Below are 23,240 nucleotides of genomic sequence, written 5' to 3' on the forward strand. Positions count from 1 at the left end.
ATGTATATGAAGGTATGCTTATATGATATTTGTCTAAATATCGAATAAAGCTTATTTTGAACCTTTGAACCTTTGATAGACTCTAACCGATCACTTCTTTTTACTCCTAATGCATGTTTTATTTTTGTTGGCGCATACAAGTGCTTTAAATGAGGTCACCAATCGTCTAAGCTATGGATAATAATGTACTTTTTGCTCTCCAATTTCAATTTCCCTCAAATTTACAGTGCCTTTTCAAATATCACATTTTACACTTTTTTGTATGTATGCATTATCAAGCTGTTAATAATAGTTAACTTTCTAAACAGTGGTCAACACTAGACCACAAGTTTAAGAACCACTGCACTCGAGAGTAAAATGTCATTTTTAGGTCTGGCTTTACAGTGCAGCTATGACACCCCTTATGAGATCAACCCAAACAAAGAGTTTTAAGTGAGTGAAGTGTAAGTAGGTATGAAGATGCGATTGGAGAGTAAGAAGTGTGTGACTGTGCAAAAGCTTAATGGTTGTCTTTGTAGGGTGAGCAGTGTGTGTGTTTTGTATGTGTACAGGATAAGGGCAAGGTGTCTGGTGGTTGAGTGGTGTATATGTATATCGTGTGTAGGTTCTGAGTGCAGGGTGACTGGTGTGTCTGGATAAGTTAGGGTGTGAGGTGTGCCCATTTCTACACTGAGGGGTTGGCATCGTTTTGTAAATGCAAAGGGTAGCACATTGCTATGTTATGCAGAATTATAGAGTTTATTATCATCTGACAGGGTATCCTAGAGCTGAGAGGTGTGAGTCCAAGGTCACCTAGACCCTAGTGGGACTACTCAAAAACCAAAATCTTCAGGTTCTTGCAGAATTCAAGAAGTGAGGAGGAGGCTCCTATGTGTTGCAGTAGGATGTTTGTGGGACAGATTCAAGAAGGAGTCAGGAGGAGAGGATGTGTAAGAATTGTACTTGTTTGTGAATGGAGAGTCAGTTGAGCTCCTTCAGGTGTGTTTTGATGTGATTGTGGCATGGGAAATTGACAGTGATTATGTCTTCAGAGTTCTGAATGGTCTACAGGCTTCTGGTGAGATTTTGTTGATCCCGTCATCGATGGTGTCCTTGTACTTCAGCTTGCTTATGAAGGGATGCTGATTGGCAGCCATTTGAAAATCTTCCTTAGCATCTTCAGGGTATGGATGCATGAAGCGGTTTTGGTACTGCTGTGCTGTCATGTAGAGTTTGCTGTTAATGATGATCTCTAGGTTCTTTCCATGAATGGTGGCAGTGGCTGTTGGTCCTATCTCTGTTGACCACCTGTTGGAGTCCCACAGTGAAATGCTCTTTTCAAGATCACCAATTCAGTCTTGTCAGTGTTCAGCTTTAGACAGTGGGTCTTCATGCCGTGGGTGACTTCAAACATGCAGGCATTGTATGTGAAAAGTGTACGGGAAGTGTTATCGATGACAACGAGGATGAGTTGCTTGTCATTGGTGTAGGGGAGGATGTTGGTGTCATGAGAGCGCATGATGCTGGCTAGAAGCAATATGTATGCAATAAAGCTGTTTGGTCTCAAGGAGGATACTTGCGGAACTCCACAGATGAGGTCCCAAATGTACGAGGTGTATGGCGCCAAGCTGACTCTGACTGGGTCTTTCCAGTCAGAAAGGGGCAGATCCATCATAGTGCATGTCCCTGAATTTGAGTGTTGTATTGGCATTGAGCAGATGGCCCTCATGGTAGTAGTGGTTTCTTCTGGAGTGAGAATGGGCCGTAAGCTAGCATTAGAGATTTGGATAACATCAGGAGGCTTTTGGTGAGCTTTGTTGGGTCCGGTTGCAGACTGAAGTTGCTGTAAAAGAGAGTGATTTTGTTGCTGAAGAATTGAGAGAGATTGATTGACTTAAGGCAGCTGGTGGTGAGATAAAATCCTTCACAATGATAAAAATGTGTGCCCTTCTACTGGTGCTGGGAATGATGCAGTCTACTGGAGTGGGGCGATTGGTGGTCTTGATCATTAGGTGGTAAAATCTTGAGGTGAATTTGAACATACTCTTATCTGCATTGTCCTGGCTCAGTATCTCTGAGTACCAAATGGGCTGGGGTCTAGATCTTGTTATTTTGATTTTATTGAGAGGGACCGGGAACTCAGAACAGGAGGGGATCCAATTATTGAAATTCTTGTTGGCTTTGGCAAGTTTATTGCCGTGTTTGTATGAGTGGATCTTTAGAACAATGTTCCAGGCTTTGTCAGTGATGCTGTTCCAGTTTTGGTGGTTGTGTGTGTGCATTGGACCGGGACAGGGATGTTGAACTTAAAGAGGGCTTGATCGGTCTAGGAGACTGGTCTGGCCTCGTTGACTTGGATGTTGCTAAATGTGGGGAAAATATGGCCCTATAGGCGTCAAGTGACTTTGGTAGGCTCGTTAACTTGTAATTTTATATTCGGTTGTCCGATTTTAAAATTTATAGGACATGGCTTTTCGTTCCGCGGTCTTTGACTCCCCCTTGTGTTTGCATTTAGACCATTTTTTTTATATATTGTCTTACTTTAATTAATAGTTTTTTCATAAATTCATTTTGAATTAATTCTTGGTAATATTTTTTGTAAAACTCTATAATTGTTAATGTATTGTTCTTATGCTTTTTAAAAACATACATATTATTATTATTGTTGTTAAAATATTGTTATTATATTTTTTTTAACATATATGTTTTTATAATATTTGTATATTTAGTGTAAAGTATTAAATATTATTATTTTGTATATGTTTAGTTTAATGCTTTGTATGGAAGGCGCACCAGAAATGGAGTCAAAATCGCGAATTCAGTCCGTATATTGTTCTTTATTTGTAAATAGATTAAAATCAGCCATCAGTCAACGTGTTTTGTTCTTATCACGTTAAGAACTTCATCTGGGCTTTGTACGTCAATTAGAGTGTTCACAAGGATAAGGAAAGAAGTTGTAGTATTTCACCAGGATAATTACCCTCATGTCAGGGTTTCAGGTTTAATCAATTACCAAATGGTAATCTGTTTTACGGGGTTCCCAGCCCAAGCATGGTAGCCAACTGTGGCTACAGTTGGCTATTTCATTTATAATAATTAACTTTTTTAAACATGTTATTTCATAAACGTTATTTATTGAACACAAATTATATTCTTACCTTTTTTGTCTGATATTCTCATCCTCAATATTTTTGACACACTTTTTCTGTTATGTCTATGGAAACACAATATTTTGGTAAACAGTATTTCTGGCACACAGTACATGCCACATGATATTTGTGTTCACTATATTTTGTCACACAACAGTTAGAATGGCACTGAGAACATGTGAACATGCATGTTTATGTACTAGAGTCGCTGGAAGGCTGCAAATTTGCATGTTCAACACCCACCGACCTAAACGCAGCAACAGCTTCCCCAAAGCGATCAGGAATTTCAACAATTGGGATGGAGCCACAAGTCCAGGTAAATGACTGCTGACTTGTAGAGATCTGCTGAGTGTAGCATTTCTCGGGGACCCTGAAACATTGGTGGGCACTGGAAATAGTGCTGACTGCCTGAGGGATGTTCCGTAAAAGAGGGAGCAACCATGGAGGGTACTTTTAGACCTTTGCACACCCTACTGCCATTGCTGTGGATGGTGTGCCAGATATAATCAATACCGGGTGGTTTGGGAAAGACCGCCAGGTGTTGTCGTGTTCGGCCTTAGAGTCAGTGGAAAGCACCTAGCTCAACCTTGCAGGATCCTCCTTACCGTGCAGTGGGCATAAGCATATTCAGGAATGACAAAGCATTTCAGGCTGTGGATACTGAACCGGTGGAAAGTCGACACCCTATTTCATCTGCCTGCCAATGGGATGAGGGCCTCTCTTCTACAAGCCACCCTTCTCCACCTCATAATCCCTATGAGAGCCTCTGTTACACAGACCATCACTTGACGAACTGCACTACGAAGCACACCTACACATTGCACCAGGCTGAGTATCCATGCCTCTTCGAAGTCCTAGGAACCTTGTCTAAGCCACTGCGACAACTGCTCTTCACAGATGCTGTGGTAGGGAAACCACACATGATGCAGATTGAGCACATCACATCTTCAGCTGAATCCACCTTCGAGGCCACGCTGAAAGACATTTGTGCGCTCTGACTCTCCATGGCCACAGTGGGAGAGACCACCACCAAAACTGCAATTGTCATGCTCTCCGTCCACATTGACATTGCATCCTTTAACACTCGTCTATTGTCGGTGAATGACAGACTCCAACTGGCTGAGCAGAAAATAGCAACGTCAATCAATTGGGAACAGGTTCATTGGTTTCTCTGATGCAATGGAAGTCCAGAGCTGTCAAGACATCCTCAGCTTCTCTGGATTAAAAGAACAATAGGTGGGCATGGACATGATAGCCTTACTAGCTTCCTGCTTGCCCGAACTCACTTTTCAAAATTTACAGCACCCTTAAAATTTCAGAGAGTACATACCATAAGAACCATCTGAGGAACCCTGCCAGATTATCGCATGCTTCCTTCACCATGAGCGGAGTCCGCCAAATTATTAGGGAAGCAAAAAAACATGGTCCGCACAACACAAAGGCATTCGTATCACAATCATACATGACTTTTCCCTCAGCACTGTCCAACACAGAAAGTGTTTATGGCCCTGTGACTGTGTCTAAGAAAATTGGACATACGATACAGACTCAACCATGGATGCAACCACCACAGAGTCACAACATTCTCATATATCCCAGTACCCACTTGACAGTATGGAATCTCTGGGAATACTACTGCAAGGGGAAACACATTTCATAGTCACTCCTTTCCTGTGACACTCTCAATATGATACGAGGGGGAACTCAAAATCCTCCAAGCCTGGAGACTACAACTCACCGCCTCCATCCCATGTTAAACTGATGGGGCCCATACCACTTAGATGCGCCCTGATATCCTCCTAGGACCTGGTTATTTCCTGGATGAACTCAACCTCTACCTGTTCAAAGTCTGATAAATACACAGAGGCCGCTTTGGCGCTGGGGTGATTGACCATTGCTGTGCTCTCTTCCCCACCAGTCAGTACCACAGGTGCCCACCCTTTTCTCCACACCTCCATCTCGGACCCAGACTCATAAATGCACATGATCTGCACCTCATCTACACTTAGAATAGTTTTGGTCAACGTTAATGGCCTGATGCATTTTATCCATGGAAAAAAGTGATAACATAACTACACATTCTCCGACTCAACGTAGTGCTGTTCCAGGAAACTCACAAATCCAATGCAGAAAGTTTGAAACTTTGCCATGACTGGGTCAGGATTTATGAGAAATTGATTTCTTGGTTGACTGGGGTGTTCCCAATCCCTTAGAGTGTAAACCACAAAACGTCACTAAATCAGTGGTTGCTTAACCCTGGGTAGCTTGACAAAAAAATCAGTCAGATTTAACTTATAAGCAATGAGTAAAGTATTTATGCTGCACAAAACAGTAATAAAGTTAAAACCCAATAAAAGATAACTCCCACACTAACTTACAAAAAACCTAGTGAATTATTTGACACTAAAATGACAACAATCCAATTAGTAGAACCAGAGTAATGTATTTTGAAAATCATTAGTGAAATCTAGTGACTTAAAGATCAAAGTGTCAACAGTGGACATCTAGTCGCAGAGGTCAGTCAAAGACGAAAAAAATGGCCAACTGGGATGGAGCACAGGTCGGAAACTAAATGTCGATGGTTGTCAATTGAAGGTTGCCTTCTGACTTAGAAGAATTTTCAATAAAAATGTGCTAACAATGTAAAATTCCACAGGGAAAGGCTGTAGGATGTGTCTGAGGAGGGATTGCCATCATTCGACAGCTGATGAAAGAAGTTGTGATGAAGATTTCTACATTTTGAGTAAAAAATCTCAGTGGAATGAGGCAGGAGGCCATAGTCAATGAGAGTTATAAGAGGCTGGATATCCCTTTGCCGAAATACCACTGAACAGACTTGCTGCTGCTGAGAAGAACATAGGGAAGCAGCAACAAAGTCAGACCGACCAGTGATTTCTTGGGTGGATTGACGAGCAGGTACGTCGCAGTCTTCCCTCGGTACATGGAGCATTTTTTAGCCAGCCATTCACAAGTTTTGGATTTTAGCTATCTGGCACTTTTAGCACAACCACCCAAGGTCCAAGACTGGAAGGGCTCCCCTTGCAGGGTTAGGACTCAGTTGGGTCAAGTTACAAATTCAAGGTGGTGGGAGAATGTTATGTCCCTGTGACTATGAACAGGAGGCTAACATTCCAGCCCTTGGAGTCACTATGTTAGTCCTCGGTTCAGAAGACCAGCTAGCCACCACCCTAGCCCAAAACCCACCAACGGACACTACCAACATCGACTCTGCCGCCCGTAACATCAGGTGATGGATCAACGACTGCGCCAACACTCTCGCCTTGATCAAGAAACTCTCGAACAAATGCACCAACAGAAAAGCCATCTTGTTCAAAACCGACCTCCAGGCATCCAAGCAGGCCTGCCGCAGGCTTGAGAAGAAGTGGCAGCATGAACAGACACTGGACAGCAACACAGCCTACAAGAGTGCCATCGGTAGACACCACCAAATCATCCGAACTGCCAAAAGGACCTCCTTCCAAGAGTGCATCGACAACAATGCACACAATAGAATAAAGCTCTTTAGCATCGTGAAGGAACTCTCCAACCCCAGTTCCAACTCCAATGACATCCCGCCATCACAAGACCTTTGCAACTCCCTAGCCACCTTCTTCCACCGCAAGATCGCAGACATCTATGACAGCTTCAGCAACCAGGACCCCCGGAAAGACACCAACACCTCAGACCCACCGATCCCAGCCACATCCACCCCCTGCTTTCCTGGACCCAGGTCAACAATGACAACACCATCAAAATCATGAGCACCATCCACTCTGGCTCACCATTCGACCCTTGCCCGCGCCACATCTTCAACAAAGCAAGGTCCACAAGTGCACCCCATCTCCGCAAGATCATCAACAGCTCCTTCGAGACCGCCTCCTTCTCGGAGAGCTGGAAGAACGTGGAGATTAACGCCTTACTCAAGAAACCAAAGACAGACCCCAAGGACCTCAAGAACTTCCTGCTCATCTCCCTACTCCCGTTCCTGACAAAAGTCACCGGGAAGATTGTCAATAGGCAACTGACCTCCTTCCTCAAAGAGAACAACATCCTGGACCCATCCCAATCTGGATTCCGCAGCAACCACAGTACTGAAACAGCCCTCATCGCCACCACCGATGACATCAGGGCCATGCTGGACAATGAAGAAACTGTAGCCCTCATCCTCCTGGGCCTTTTGGTCGCCTTTGACAAAGCCTGCCACCTCAGCCTCCACACACACCTTCACAAAGCAGGGATCCATGACAAAGCCCTGGGCTGGACCACCTCATTCCTCACTGAGTGTCTGCCTCCCCCATTCCATTCCAAAGACACCAAGATCATCTACGGTATACCCCAAGTTTCGTTTTTCAGCCCAACACTCTTCAAAGTCTACACAGCACCACTCGCCAACAACGTCCGATTGCACAACCTCAACATCATCTCATACGCCAACATCACTCAGCTGATCCTCTCCCTCATCAAGGCCCCCCCACTGCCAAATCCAACCTCCACGAAGGTATGAGGGACATCGCCGAATAGATGATGAACAGCCGCCTTAAATGGACAGAGGTCCTCATCATCAGATCCACCACCTCCGCCTGGGACGACTCATGGTGGCCGGCCGCACTGGGAGCTGCACCGACTCCCAGGCACGCAATCTGGGGGTCATCCTGGACTCAGCGTTGTCTATGACCCAGTAAATAAATGCCATCTACTCCACCTGCTTCAACACCCTCCGCATGCTCTGCAAGATCTACAGATGAATCCCCACTGGAACCAGAAGGACAGTCACCCATGCCCTTGTCAGCAGCAGGCTTGACTATGGCAACGCTCTCTACACAGGAATCGCAGCCAAACTCCAAAAATGACTACAACACATACAGAACGCCTCTGCAAGCCTCATCCTCGACATTCCCCACCACAGCCACATCACAGCCCACCTGAAAGACCTTCCCTGGCTCGCTGTCAACAAAAGGATTACCTTCAAGCTCCTCACCCATGCTCACAAAGCACTCCTCAACACCGGACCAGCGTACCTCAACGAGAGACTCACCTTCTGCACCCCAAACCACCAGCTTGGCTCCGCTGACCTTGCCCTCACCACCGTCCCCCACATCCCTCAAGCAACCGACAGTCGCAGATCATTCTCCCACCTCACCGCTAAAACATGGAACACCCTCCCCATCCACCTGCGACAGACGCAGGACCTACTGGCTTTCAGGAGACTCCTAAAGACCTGGATGTTCGAGCAGTAGCAGCCCCTCCCCACCTCCCAGTGCCTTGAGACCCTCACAGGTGAGTAGTGTGCTTTATAAATGTACTGATTGATTTGTGAAGAATGTAAAATGTTGCCTCTGAGGGTTCAAGGCAGGCTCCATGCAGCAAAGCAGTCCCTCCAGGTGTAGCAAAGCAGTCTTGATGTGGACAGAGCAGGCCACAGCAGCAGGTACTCCTCTTATAATCCTTCTGCAAGTCCAGAAAGTAAACAGAAGAGTCGGTCCCAGGGCCCTATTTGTGTACCTGTGGCTTCCTTGAAGTTAGGAGAAGTTTCTATAGATTTCTCTTTAAAGTGCTTAGAATGTCCTTACTTCTCTGCCCTGGCTCTATGCTGGATGCAGAGACAAACCCCTTTGTGTAAAGGCATAGCACAGCCTACTCAGTTGCAAGTGGGGCTGTGCCCATTTCTGCCCCCTTTCCTGCCAACAGATAACCCCTTCAGGCACTGAATGGGAGAAATTCAGAAAGTCTAACTGCCAACTGTATTCAGTCGTGTGACCCAGGGGAGACTGCAGGCTTGAAATGGCTAAGGGCAGGAAAATACCAAATTTCTAGAAGTGAAATTTAAAATCTGACTTTACGATTAATGAGGATTTTTTTATTACAATTCCAAAGATCCCAAACATGAAATGCTCATTTGTGCCCAATCAAAAGCTAGCACTTATTACATGTAATAGGGTAACCCAAATTAGGTGAAATGTTCTTGTTTCCATCCATCCAAATCAGGATTTCCTCTAAGCTTGTAACGAAGACTGCAGCTAAAGTTATGCCTACAGGAAAAGTTTGTATGTTGACCTCTCTAAGAGACTAAAAAAAGTGGCTGGCAACTTCTTTAGGAATAAAAACAAGACCAGTCTGTATCCTGGACCTCGAGTAACCACATAAACAGGTTAGCAAAAGGAGATCACATACCTTAGATGATAGAGGCCATCACATGTCTGAGTATTTGTCCCCATCGCAGGGGTTTATTTAGACCACTTGTTCACCCGCTGTATTTAGGATTGAGCAAACCATCATATTTTTCCCAGCAGAGCCCCCTCAGGCTCTCCCAGACTGAACTTAGACCAACAGCTCTATAAATATAGGACAGGCAGTCTAAATAGCTCAAACTATCCTCCCTATTTAGGGCAGACTTATGACATGCTTTTACCTGTTTGGGACTACCAAGAACAGCCTGGCAGGTTCTAACAGAAAAAAATTACCCACATGCCATGAGAAAAATCTCCTTAGGTGTAGGGGCCATAAGAAAAAAAAAGAAATCAAACTCCCACTTTTGGAATTTGTTTTTGTTAAACAAGAAAAGTTTCTTCAGTGAAAAATGGAGGGCACTCATCAAACTTTCAGTGGCATCTGATGAGCTATTGTGACAGTAGCTCTTTTGAAGGCACACCATTTTGGCTCCTTCAAGGGCCCAAAGAGCTCTGCCAGGAAGATGGAGATCTTAAATCCAGCTCATGGTTATTCCACAAGGCGACAGAGGTTCAAAACGACCAAATATAATTTTCTCCACCTTATTCAGAGTAAGGTAGGTTTTTAGAAACAACTGTTTCCCCAGCTGTACAACCATATCAGATACCTGAGTCAGATTCTCTGGTAGAAAAAAGACCTTGATCATCAGCCCTGTACTACCGCCAGTCTCACCACCCCAAACACAAGACCCTACTCAGAGCAGGTGGTAAATGTATGCATCGATATTCTGTGAAATTGGGAATTCTGTGTGGTTATAGGGCCAGAAAAATCAGGTCCACATGGTAATCCCCCTTCTCATGGACTTATACTTCTCAATGCATGGTGTGGATTTACCACACTGCAATGGTACAACTGCTTGTAATTATGCCTTTACCCCAGGATAATGCAATAACTAATCTGGCTTCTAGCCTATGTTTGCAAGCCCTAGGAGAACATACCTCGGAGGAGAAAATATATTGTGATGAGTCACAAGTTCCTTGTGATAAGGAGATATAATCTGCTGAAAGTCCCTGAGGTGAGAGGCGTGTGGCAAAGAGAGGTATCTTACTTGCCTTGTTTTGCTGAAAAATGTTTCCTTGAGTTATTCCTGGAAATGCAGCATTTTTTGAGGTGCTATTTTTCTGTTGTCTGCATAGTTTACTCTCTGTTTTAACATGATTTTAATTGTAAATTGATTTAGATCCTGTTATATTTGGTAATGTTTGCTGCAGGTGCAAAGTGGCAATTTAGTGAACTGTTGCTCACTTTACATGTAATATGTTTAGATACAAGTGTAAGCAACATGAGCACTCCAAGCATACAACACTCACATGCAGCCACAACTTACAAATGTCTTTTACCATACAATCCACGTTTGTTAAATTAGGGATCTATAAAACATTTGTCATTTTGTATGCATCCTCTTTTTGATTCGACCTCTGAGTTCCAGGGACCCCTCTGCAAAGAAGATAACCTCAACATAGAAAAGTACATAAAACCCAGGTGTTCTCAGGAAAACGTGGCACTAAAACCATAGAAAAGGACCCACAGTGACAATACTAAATCAGTGCCTTAATGATCCAAGTAGAAACATGGCTGTTCCTGGCAATAATGTAATACTACCATGTACAAAAAATACATACTGAAATACAACCACAGTGCCCATCTGAAACCACCACAAACCAAACTGCTCTCAGTTAAGAGGTAATAAAACATATTTACAACACACCAAACGCAGGTTGGAGACCTAACCTCCTATATACAATATACAGTACAACCACACCCACCCACTCACACACACACATATGCACCCACACACATGCACGCACACACACACACGCACACACACGTTCAAACACAGATACACAGGCACAGATGGACCTTTAGCCTTTCTCTTCAACACATTTGATTGGTGTGGCTGGAGATAAGGGGTGGTAAAAGTCATCCATCTCATTTATCTTATGCCCTTGTTGCAGAGAAAGCATGTCACAATGATAGGTGGGGTCAATCAACCAATCATAAGGTCTTGTAACGTGTGACTTGTCACGCCGAGGGGTTTCCAGGCATTGGGGTTCTGTGAGCCTCGGCCTGGTGGCAGTGGTGGTTGAAGAGCCAGGTTTTGAGCTGCTTCCCAAAGTCCTCCAGTTAAGCGGAGCTGTGTAGGTGGAAGCTGTTCAATGTCTTGGCAGCAAGGTAGGAGAAGCAAAGACCTCCGCAGTGGGTTTGATGTGGGCCAGGGGGAGGGTAAAGGAGCTTCCTGCGGAACATCAGGCAGTTGTTGATGTAGGCAGGCCCGGCATTGTGGAGGGCAACCTGACATGACTAAAGCCTGCTATTGAGACGTATTGATGGCTGCGACCAGTAACCATGATCACCCTTACGGGAATATTGACACAAAGCTATTAACTCTTTAAAAATAGGAAGCTTTAGGCACTGAGTGAAAGTCATCCTCTGTTAGCTCAGTTATCCTTCAATACATTAAAGAGATACATTTGATGTACATCAGCTAAAGATACCATCCCCATGTTTTCACCAAATTTCTGTGTGTAACAATATATACTGCTTTGGTTGATTTTTTAGAACTTGTAGATTCATTTAATATTTAGAAAGGTGGTATTTTTACTTTGACAGTTTGCAGCTGTTCCCCTCTAAAGTGCCACTGCAGTCCAATAAATTTCAGGATAATGTTCAAATAGGTCCAGCAGCTTAATCTTAACACGGTAGAAGCTGTGAATGTATGAGAGCTGTGCTGCAGGCATTGATAAGCATGACGAGAGATGGGTGGTGGGTGTGTGGTTCTAAAAGACACGTGGTATGCTGGCCTTCGATGTGCTGTGAGCGATGGGTAATAAGCAGACATGGGAATAGCAGTTGTGTGTGTTTTTTTTTTTTTTGAAAGCTGCAATTTACTACCAACAGTACTAGTTGAGGCTGTAATATTTATCTATACTACTATAATAAAGGAAGAACATTGAGGCTTTGAGGCGGGTAAACTCTGGAACCACAGCGCCAATCCACACACTCGATACACCGTTGTAATCGTCAGGGTGTGCAGATGGTTATAGGCTATATAAATGAAGAAAAAAAAACGTTATTTAAAAAATGTACATTAAAAAAAAAGTAGTCCCTCCGAAGTAGTGTCGGCCGCGACGTGCGTGCTCACATCAGGAGCGCGGGGAGGAGCGGCGTCAAGTAGCGCGACAAGGAGCGGCGGACATGGCGTGTGGGACGAGTGGTGATGTGAGGAGCAGCAGACAGGCCGGAGGAGCGGTGACCAGCGGCGGTGATGTGACAAGCAGTGGACAGGCAGGAGGAGCAGTGAGGTGACGAGCAGCGGACAGGCGGGAGGAGCGGTGACCAGCGACGATGAGGAGCGAGGAGCGGTGGACCGGTAAATTGAGGAGCGCGGGGGAGGAGCGGCAGCTGAGGTAAGGGGACCCACGGACAATGTCGGGGCAGGCGGGGGTCGGGGCAGGCGGGGGAAGGGCCGGGCGGGGGCCCGGGCTTCTGGACAATGTCGGGGCGGGTGGAGGTCGGGGAAGCCTGATTGCTCCCGGACAAGGTCGGGACAGGCTGCTAGTATTAAATAAATAAATTGTTCATGTGCCTATGTGTGTATTAGAATAGTTTGATTTTTGATGTGTGAGCGATAACATGAAGGAATACCTGGGGGGGGGGGGCTTGGTTAGCACCCAAAGAAGATGGCGGCCCGTCCCTGACTCTGCCGGGACTGCGGTGACGGGGGCTGCCCTGAAACGTGAAGTAGCTGTGCATGGTCACTAAAATGAGGGTTTAACCTTTGGAAACCTTGGTGCATCGCAGGAAACGCTCCATTTTGCCTGCGGTGACCCGTAAGCTACATTTTTCATTCATTGTGTTGCAGAGAAGCATCGCTAATGGAACAGGCGCAATTTTATTTTTCCTGTCTGAGGAGACACGTTTTTGAATGCAGAGTGAGAAGAAATGTGCCTGTCAACTGTTTTATTACCTGAGGCTGCATTGCTTTGCTTTTTTGGCACTATCTTTCTCCAAGTAAGCATTGTTCTGCATAGTTAAGCATCTTATTTTGAAACTGAAATTTTCCTTGTCATGTTGATTTATATGAAGGACAATTCAATATGCATGGCATATTTTCACCAGCTTTCCTTTAAATAACAAAGCTTGCCTTGTGTAGCTTGCACCAGCTCTTCGCACATTCCTTACCAAAGTTGACACTTCCTTGCTATTTTTGTGAAGTACTAAGACTTATAACAATTTACACCAATTGAAACCTGCTTGTCATGGTGTTAACTTCTTTCAACTTCCCTCAACACATTTGAAGCACTCCATTTTCTCGAAGTATATTTTCATATATTTCAGTGTTGAATGGATATTTTTGAGATTGAGGAAATCAAGTCATATATGCACTGGTACTACTAACCTACTAAATACAATTCTGCTCAGGAGCAGGGGCAAATTAATTAAAGATTCCTCTCATTCAAAGTCATTGACAAGCAAGTTCTTAATTCGCTCCAACTTTTGTTTTAAGTGTCTCTCCTTGGATGACTCAATGAATGCTTCGCCCAAAGGCGCCACAACATCTCCAATCAATATATCCTCTGGTGTTACTAAGGCGCAGAGCAAACGTTTAAAGAAGGACTCTCCTTCTCCTAAACAATCTTCCTCAGTCTCAATTGGCTTATTGCTAGAAGAAATTAGTGCTTTGTGTACCTTTGTTGAGGAACCAAGTTCTAAGCTACAACTCCTCACAGATAGATGGTCTAGGCTGGAAGACAGAGTCACCATAATGGAACATAATATTGATTCTCTGAACTCATCTACAACGAAAATGGAATCCTTGCGATCTCAAGTATCAGTATTACAAAATCAAGTTGAAAGTATGGAAAATAGGAATAGAAGGAACAACCTCTGCATTTGAGGACTATCGAGGGAGTGGAGGGAGCTGACCCAATTACTTTCTTCAAATCCTTCATTCCAAAAATATAAAAATTACCAGATGATGCTCTTCTCAACATCCAGAGGGCTCACCGATTGGGTCCAGCTCCTTTAATGTCTTCTCACGAAGGGAAAAAACCGAGAGGAGTGATTCTATATTTTTGGGAATACACAGACCTCATCAAGATTTTATCAGCTGCTAGGGTAATCAATCATATTAATTGGTCAGGCAACTCCTTATTCTTCTCCCAGGATTACTCCAAACAATCTGCGGATAGACGTAAAGAGTTCTAAGCGATGAGGCCACAACTTTGTTCATTAGGTGCACGTTATGGCCTCTTTCATCCTTGCTTGTTTAAGGTGACCATCAACAACAAGATTACTACACATGAGGACCCCGAGAGACTGAAAAGTTTCCTTAATTCTCACCATGCTTATTCTATGGCTACTTCTTCATCCACACCGGATAGATGTCTTAGAGTTTGGCATGCAATACTCTTTGTGTAATGCTTTAAGTAGTTAATAATTGCATTTGCTTTCAAATATTTTATAACGTTGGTTCTTTTTCATTAGTATTTTTGATTCTAGTGTTAATTTCTTTTTTTCTTCCCTGCAGGTAATGTCTACGTGTTACACCTCCCCTGTGTTTCATTACCCGTTGGTTCTGCTCTCCTTTCCGCCTTCCCGATTGAGGTCTCGACATGTCATTGCTCCATGTGGCCTCATCTCCCCCCACCTTTCATATGTCAAGGATTACTTGTAAGTCTCTAAATTTGTTTCTTTTTCTTTACTTTTGCATTCTTCTTATTTTCTATCTTCTTTTCTTACAGCTTGTTTCTACTATTTTCTTCTCCTAATAAGTCAAGTCAAGTCAAGTCAAAGAATTTATATAGCGCACTACATACCCAGAGGGTCTCAAGGCGCTTTCCCTCTTCGTTTCTGTATTTCAAATGTTGCTTATTCATTTAGATTCTTATTTATTTTTCCTCTCAGTAAAATTGTTTCAACGTACATACAGTCGGTTTGTTAGTTGGTACACTTTATGTTGCCTAACAAATTGCCTTGATTGGTATCCGTTATTCATCCACATCTTTGTCCTATGTCTTTAAAACTTGTTTTGTGGAATGTCAGGGGTTTACATTCGCCCATTAAAAGACAGAAAGTTCTGACACATTTGGCTAAATTGGGGGCAGATATTGCATGTATACAGGAATCCTATTTGCCGGCTGATAGATTTTTTTTCATGTCACTCAACAAATTTCATTTATTGATGTCAGCAGATATTGGATCTATTCTAATGTCCGACCATGCTCCCATCACCATGCAATTGGATATCCAACAGAAACCCAATTTAACTCGGAAGTAACATTTCAATAATGTTCTCCTTTTAGACTCAGAATAAGGCTGAGAAAGTATTGGCTAACTATTTGAAGGTTAAGCAAAACAAACTCAATATAGAGTCTATTTTGGATAACAATCATACACTAACATTTAAATATAAAGATCTTTTAAATTTATTTCTCCACTTTTATATAACATTGTATACGTCAGAATTCCCTTCCGCAGATCAATATATCTCTCAATATCTATCCAAAATTCTGCAACATTCTGATACACAATCAGACCTTGCACTCTTAGAATCTGAGTTAACAAAACAGGAGCTTCTTGCTGCTTTATAAATTCTCATGAAAGATAATGCTCCTGGTCAGACGGTTTTACTGCTTCCCAAATTACATATTCTCATAAACACTTTTTTACAATCAGGTGAATCTTTTGGCTCCTTTTCGGATGCCCTAATTTGTCTTATTCCCAAAGATGTTAAAGATCCAAATTTTGTAAAAACGATCAACCTATTTCTCTAGTCAACATTGACTACAACATGTTTTCAAAACCCCTAGCTTTATGTTTGAAATCCCACCTGCCTGATTTATTAGTACAGGAACAATCTGGTTTTGTCAAAGGACGTCTAATCACAGATAACACTCAGTTGTTTTTTGATATTCTATCTAAAGCTTCACACATCCAAAATTCCTTAGCAGCAATAGGTTTGGACGCAAAAAAATCGTTTAATACAGTGGAATGGCCCTATCTTTTTCATACACTTAAATGGTTTGGTTTTGGTCCAAAAATGATTTCTTTAATATCCATTGTGTACTTTAATCCACATGCAGCAGTGTGCGCAAATGGTGGTATATCTTCTTGTTTCAATTTAGGGAGGAGTGTCAGACAAGGTTGTCCATTATCTCTGTTTCTTTTTAATCTTAGCTTTGGAACCTTTTTTGTGAAGAATACGTCAAAATGAGAACATCCAAGGTTTTGATTCCAAGGAAACTCAAATCAAAATGGCAGCTTATGCTGGCGACGTCCTACTATTTGTCTCACAACCTCAATCCTTTATCTCCGCCTTTCTGCAAGAGGTTGATTTTTTGCAATCATCTCTGGTTATAAATTGAATAAAGACAAATGCAAAATGTTACCTCTTACAAAATGTTCTTTCAAAGCTGACTTTGCCATCTCAGGTTTTATATGGAGTCCCAAACATATTAAGTATTTAGGCTTACAGTTTACTCCATCTATTTCAGGAACAATATCACGTTGTATGGAAAACTGTATACAGAGACTGTCATCTCTAACCACAAAATGGCATCCTCTATACCTGTCCTGGTGGGGTCGCTTAGACACCATAAAGATGATGTTATCCCCCATAATTCTTTATACAATTTCCAACATTCCACTTTCTATTCCCTTAAATTTTTTTAAAAAAGACGTAACTCTATTTGTCCTCTTTTTAATGGAGTACTAAAAAATCATGAATGCCTATATCAAAATTGATCCGTCCAAAATCAGAGGGTGTTGTTAATTTCCCTAACGTCCCTATTTATAATAAGTCTTTTTTACTTCGTCAAGCATTGAGAAGGCTCTCCGAGTCTCTTGTGGATTGTCCTCTCTGGGCTAGACTTGAACAATATTTCCTTTCTTCTTTCTCATTTCAAGAATACTTATCCTTCACATGTAAACCGAAAACCTTATCCACCCCATCATTAAACATACTTCCAAAATCTTACCACCTGTCTCACCTTCAAACCCCCATGGACTTTTCTTAACCCCAACATATGGCATAACACTAAAATATTAATACACAAAAAACCTTTATATTGGAAATCATGGCAGCAACGAGGTTTAATTTGGGTATACCAATTATATGTTCAAAATTAGATTAGCTAGTAGTTCTTTTGTCCTGCCTGAATCCTTCCAATCTAAATATACTGTCTTAACACAAGCCAATCAGAACGCCTGCACACATTACACAACTTTCTGTCCTTCCTTGGACTCTGTGGGCAACCCAGCTAATAAATTACATACTTTTTTAATTACTAATCCTAAGGCCTTTGTCATATATAAACACTTATACAGTTCACTTACCCCAAGAGAAAAGACTAATGTAGAACTCTCTTAGGAAAAGGATTTGGAAGTCTGTTGATCTGTAGACCAGGTGTAGAGCAGCAAACACTATACAGACACTCTTTTTTTTATATATAACAGACTACTAATTTCCCCACTTACTCTAAATACAAGAGATGCTGAACGCTCAGACGTTTGCTGTACCTGCTCCTTACCACATGCGGATCTATGTCACTTACTTTTCACTTGTGCACCTGTCATAGCTTTTTGAAAACTGTATGGTCTCAAATTAACTTGATCTTTGGTTCCAAATGCCCCTTTTCTGCTTCTCATGTGTTCTTAGGAAATTAATCTACTATTTGGGCGAGTTGCGATTTTGATGTTAAGACAATAGACTTGTTGTTAGCAGTTGCCTTTCAACAGATAACCAAAAATTAGAAACATTGTACCAAACAGTCCTATCAGGTGTGGTGGTATGCTGTCTGTTATAACCGTAGACTGGATACAGCTTTTGTACATCCCATACATATGGCATCGAAACATTCAGATTTATGGCTACCTGTTACATTGTATATTAATACTAGCGCCTCTTCGCTCTTTGTCTCTGGACCCTTTACAGCAAGAAGTGTCTAAGTCTCCATGACTCCCCTTGTGTTCATATTACATTATAAGTTCATATTTCATTTCATATTACGACCTTGACATCGAAGGTAACACTCTTATGTTTTACTGACTAGTTACATATTCATTTTCTTTCTTTTTTAATTTTAGATTGCTTTACTGTATGTCATTTTTTTTTACTGCTATCATATTGTTGTATTACTACTTTGCTTTTCCTCAATAAACTTAAAAATGTTTTAACTTAAAAGGCATACCTTGCATTCCAAAGTCACGTGATATTAGTGGGAGACTGTGGCTCAGTGAAAAATGTGTCCCACAGACAAAAGGTGGTGTGAATTTCCCCCTCCCCACAAAATTTAATGACTTTTTAGAAAATTCACTCAAAAAAATAAAACAATTTGACAGGCATAAAAGAAATTTACTGAGGCCTAGTGTTTTTGTTTTTTTGTGAGCTTGTGAACGTGTATATGCTCATTGGGAAGGGTGATGTGTTTGGTGACATACATATACATTTTTACTGACAGCAAAAAGACCACCTTTGCATGCACATTTGTCCCCATGTGAACAAAGCGCCAGTTGGGCCCACACACACACACACTCATGCACGCACACACAGTGTCCACTGTTTTCATTTACTGTGGCTCACTTTCTTTCACCACATGTTTGTTTTACCCTTTCTCTCTTTCCATCTCCACACCTCCCTAAACATTTCCCTCTTTTGCTTCCTCCGTTCTCACCTCCATCCAAGTCACTTACCTTTGCTTGTGACTCGAACAGTGAGCAGGTCCTTGCAGAGCTCCGGTTGTGAGTGCCGGGCGGTGTCTGTGAAACTCGGGTGATATCAACCACAGTGAGATAACAGGTTTTTAGAGCTTAGTAGCTTCCAGGAACTTATTTCACAACAGATGGTAGAGGAACAGCATAAGCTACAGCAGGGAGAGGGCACCAATGACTCTTACAGCTTAGTCACTTGTGGTTTCTATGCATTAACCACAGAGTTTGACACCAGTGCAGTAATTCTGAAGCATATATAAAAAACAAGTATATTTTTATCATAAAGAAACATCTGACACAAAAGCAAAAATTTGAAAGCTGGGTGGCAGGATGGGATAAAACAAGTGTCCCTAAAGCAGAGAATGTCAAAGTAAAGTTGACAATGGGAGGGGTGGCAACGCCTTGCTTTTATATATAGCCCTTGATTTGTAATGCTGTTAATAGAAATTTTTAAATTAAAGCATACAGTACTCAATTTATCAAAATAGATTCTAAATGCACCTAATTATTATTTATAGGGCGAAGCACAAATTCACACAAGGCATCACGTACAGGTTGGTTATATTGGGCAATATGTAAAAATTTTAAGAATTGCTTTCCAGTAATTGTATTTTTTTGTAAATCGCAATGAGGAAATTGCTATTCCTGCATGAAACACAGTGATTTTAATTTAGCGATTCCTAGTGGGTCTCAAATCGACGTACCTCATGAATATTAATGAAACAGGTCACAGTTTGCGACCCAATAGGATATGCAGTCATCACAGGGATGGAGACCTGCAGGGGCCAGCAGACCACCATGTCTGTGATTGCTTTTTAATAAGCGATCATTCTTTTTTTTTACTGCAGCCCATTTTCCTTTAAAGGAGAACTGGATGTGTTTAAAAAGAAAAGCTAGAAACGCTCAAGTTTCCTTTTTTAAGAGTAGGCAGTGGTCCGTGGGACCACTACCTTCTCTTGAAAAATATTTGTATCAACATTCACAATGGGGGATGGGTCCACTGAGGGCCACTTTCCATTTGCAAATGGTGAACACCTCCTCTAAGGTTTTGATAACAAATGTTTTGTGACTGTAATTTGGTCACAAAACATCCATACGTATCACTGTAAATCAATATTATGAAGGGACAATCTAAACACCCCCCTTCCAAATACCTATTCACAAACCCAAATAGTGATTCGGTAGGAGGTTACTGAATCGCAATTTGGCTTTTGTATGTTTTTTGCAGTCTCAAATGTCCTGATACTGTGAGGTTTGTGACCTCAAAATTGGTTTTGTAAAGATGGCCCTTAGTTATGTGACCACAAGAGGAAAACAAGGATTATCACATGTCTTTCATTATTAAGGGCTCCTTCACCTAATGTCAATCATAACCATGATTTTGTTTGTGTATTCACTTTGCACCTCTGCAGAGAAATGAAGTGTGTAGTTTTGTTTCATTCCTTGTTGGGTTCTATAAAAGAGACATGTACTAGTGGGAGCTAATGTTGACTGCAAGTGTTGTATAAAGGGAAACCGGTCTATAACAAGCATTTGCAATGCAAGCGGTCTTGCCTTTGGGACCTTATATATATATATATAGCTATGCAGCGCATTGCCCTGAGTGCTGAAACATCTACTGCTCTTTATCATAGAGGGAAAGTAAGCACCATCTTGCGTGACATGACAGGTATGGGAACACATGGAGAGAAATATTGACTTTCAGCAGGAAACGGTATAGTCCAAAGCTCTGTTTTTGAATATAAAAGCAGGGCCTTTGGTGGTCATATCAATCAAAATACAAGATTGGAAAAAAATATTATTGTCTACTGATGGCACGAGATTACCAGTTCAAACTCAGCTGGGCCCATAAACATTCACACTTTGAACCGGAAATCAATTTTTCTACCTGCCTATCAGAGTTTAATTTACTTTTAGGACTTATACGTGTACACCATGACTTACCAAATACTTGTCACTTCATGCTCTAAGTCCAAATGCTGATGGGTCAAATGTGTTAGAATAATAGGCATAGCACCACATTTAATTTTCATGGAAAATAACCACAGACTCAGGAAAGTTTAAACACTTTATCTATGCAATATTTCGTGAGTCAGATGCCATAACAGTGAGATTACGGACTTTGCAAGTAAGGAAATAATTATTAAAGCAAAAATCTTGTGAGACATTAAGCAAATACCTTTGGAAATTGGTACCTGCGAAGGGTGAGAAAGGGAAACAGTACAAGGACATATCACACAGATTATATTTACCTAGAATGGTGTCAGAACCAACCCTGGGCACGGGCTGGGACAAGAAAGGGCTCCTCACTAATCAGGTGCCAACAGGACAGGTGCAGGACAGGTGCAGGATAGGACAGGTAATCTCCGCTAAGTGCAATGCCAGTGTCACACCCCCTCTACAGCTACTCTCGTTCCCCTTCTGGGTGACAGAGTCTTCTCCCTCAGCAATTACCTGGTACTTCTTTCAGAGTGCTCGACCAGCCCTCTGAGGTCTGCGGCATCCACGATTCTTCTCCAGCATACGTTGGGTAAGTGACAGGTCCGTGACAAGTAGGACAATCTAACTAACTAAACCTACTTTAGTTATACCATTTTCCAGGGTATGTGCCACTCCCAATGTTGCGAATATGTGTATTCCCTTCATTTGATTGGTCAGAAAGGCGAGGAGAGGTCATCACACCATATCAGTATGAGATCATTTCTAATTGATGTAATTGATGAATGTTCCCTCTCATAATTTACTTTCCCATGATTTTTATTCCATCCAGCAATATTAGCTTCAACTCATATACAATGTATTAAATTCTGTCAGTATTTCTTTCTCTCTTAGGGTCACACGGTCAGGTTCCCAGAAACATTGTGGGTAAGACAGGACTTTGGCTGCAGTACAACAACAGTGCTTCAAGGTTTTCTGTTTTCATGTGCGCAGACGCAGCTTTTTCAAAATGGAGTTTGCAACACCCTTCAGGCCCAAATACGAGCTAATAATAAAGTCAAAGAGAGACATGTTAGAATATGAAAATAAATGTATACCACTTATTTCTACTCTAACCCCATTACTTTTTTTAACTATAGCATTAGTAGTTAAGCAGGACCTATAAAGTTTAGTACGAGCAGGAGCATGTGCATTAGTGTGTGAAGAATGAAGCAGCCATCTTTAGCACTACTGCGCTACTGCAAAGAATTCCCACCAATAGCATAGATACATCACACTACGTAGATGTAGCAGACGCAAGTGCAGAAAGGTTCTTGCGTTTTCGGCAGCCATATTAGGACACTCGAGTTACTGTTAGTAAAGCACATAGGAAAGCTTCCCCTAGATACTGAAATGTCATGTAATGCAATTATTAGTACCCACAAAACATGTTGATTAATAAGTTACATGTTATTTCGAGAGGACCGAGTACAAACAAGTTTCTTTACGTATGAAACCTTTCTCCAACACTACGGTTGCTCGTGGAAGACAATTTCTATGGACTGGAATCTAAAGAATACTAATGTGATTCTGGTATTTTACTGACCTCTGCTGGTCGTTTTCTATCAAGACAATTAAATAGAGGCAGTTGCACAGAAAAACAAGTCCCTAAGCGGAAGCAGACAAGTGATAGGGTTGATCTCCAGAGCCCACAAAGTACATACACATATAAGTATATACTAAAGTATATATACTAAAGTATATGCAAAAGTTTATTCAAGAGGTCTCGAATGCTTGCCCTAAAAAGGATTTTTATTTTCAAGAACAAAGCTTTTTTAACATTACTTAGACAGAAAATGGGTTGATGCGTCAACGTTTCAGTCTTTGGTGTTACCCAGCTAGATCTAGATCTCCATCTCTTGGGAGGACGCTATGCAGGATCGATAATATTACACAGCAGCCTATGCAGTTCAGTTTCTGTCACTTAAAGGAGTAATACACAAAGGAAATCCGAGAATGGCATTGGGGGAAGTAGACAGTGGTCTAAGAGACCGCTACATGCTCTCCTTGACCACTGTCTGCTCAACCCCAATGCTGATAGCCGACATACTCATGGATAGCTTCCATAGTGTGCCTTCACACCATCACAATGTGGATGTTGATATACAATCAAACGCTTATGAATGGAATTGCGGTGCTCACCATTTCTGCATTAAATTGTGCTGTGGACGGTGGATTGGGAGACATTTTCATGTG

At 42.0% G+C, this 23,240-nt stretch overlaps 1 protein-coding gene across 2 annotated transcripts in view; it reads right to left on the reverse strand.

Annotated features, from left to right (window-relative positions):
- The window catches only part of LOC147701099 (chemerin-like receptor 1), a 71,730-nt gene extending 52,597 nt beyond the window's left edge, over positions 1–19,133 (reverse strand). Inside the window, exons 1-2 of one of the 2 annotated variants that reach the window (XM_086928571.1) lie at positions 19,050–19,133; positions 3,138–3,193 (exon numbers count right to left, since the gene is read on the reverse strand). The gene's annotated coding sequence lies outside the window, so the exon portion shown is untranslated. The remainder of the gene's footprint in view (positions 1–3,137; positions 3,194–19,049) is intronic. The other variant, XM_086928572.1, reaches the window with a different exon arrangement.
- Positions 19,134–23,240: the final 4,107 nt, after the last annotated feature.

This window comes from Lissotriton vulgaris, chromosome 7 (genome assembly GCF_964263255.1).
Source record: "Lissotriton vulgaris chromosome 7, aLisVul1.2, whole genome shotgun sequence".
Classification (NCBI taxonomy): Eukaryota; Metazoa; Chordata; class Amphibia; order Caudata; family Salamandridae; genus Lissotriton; species Lissotriton vulgaris.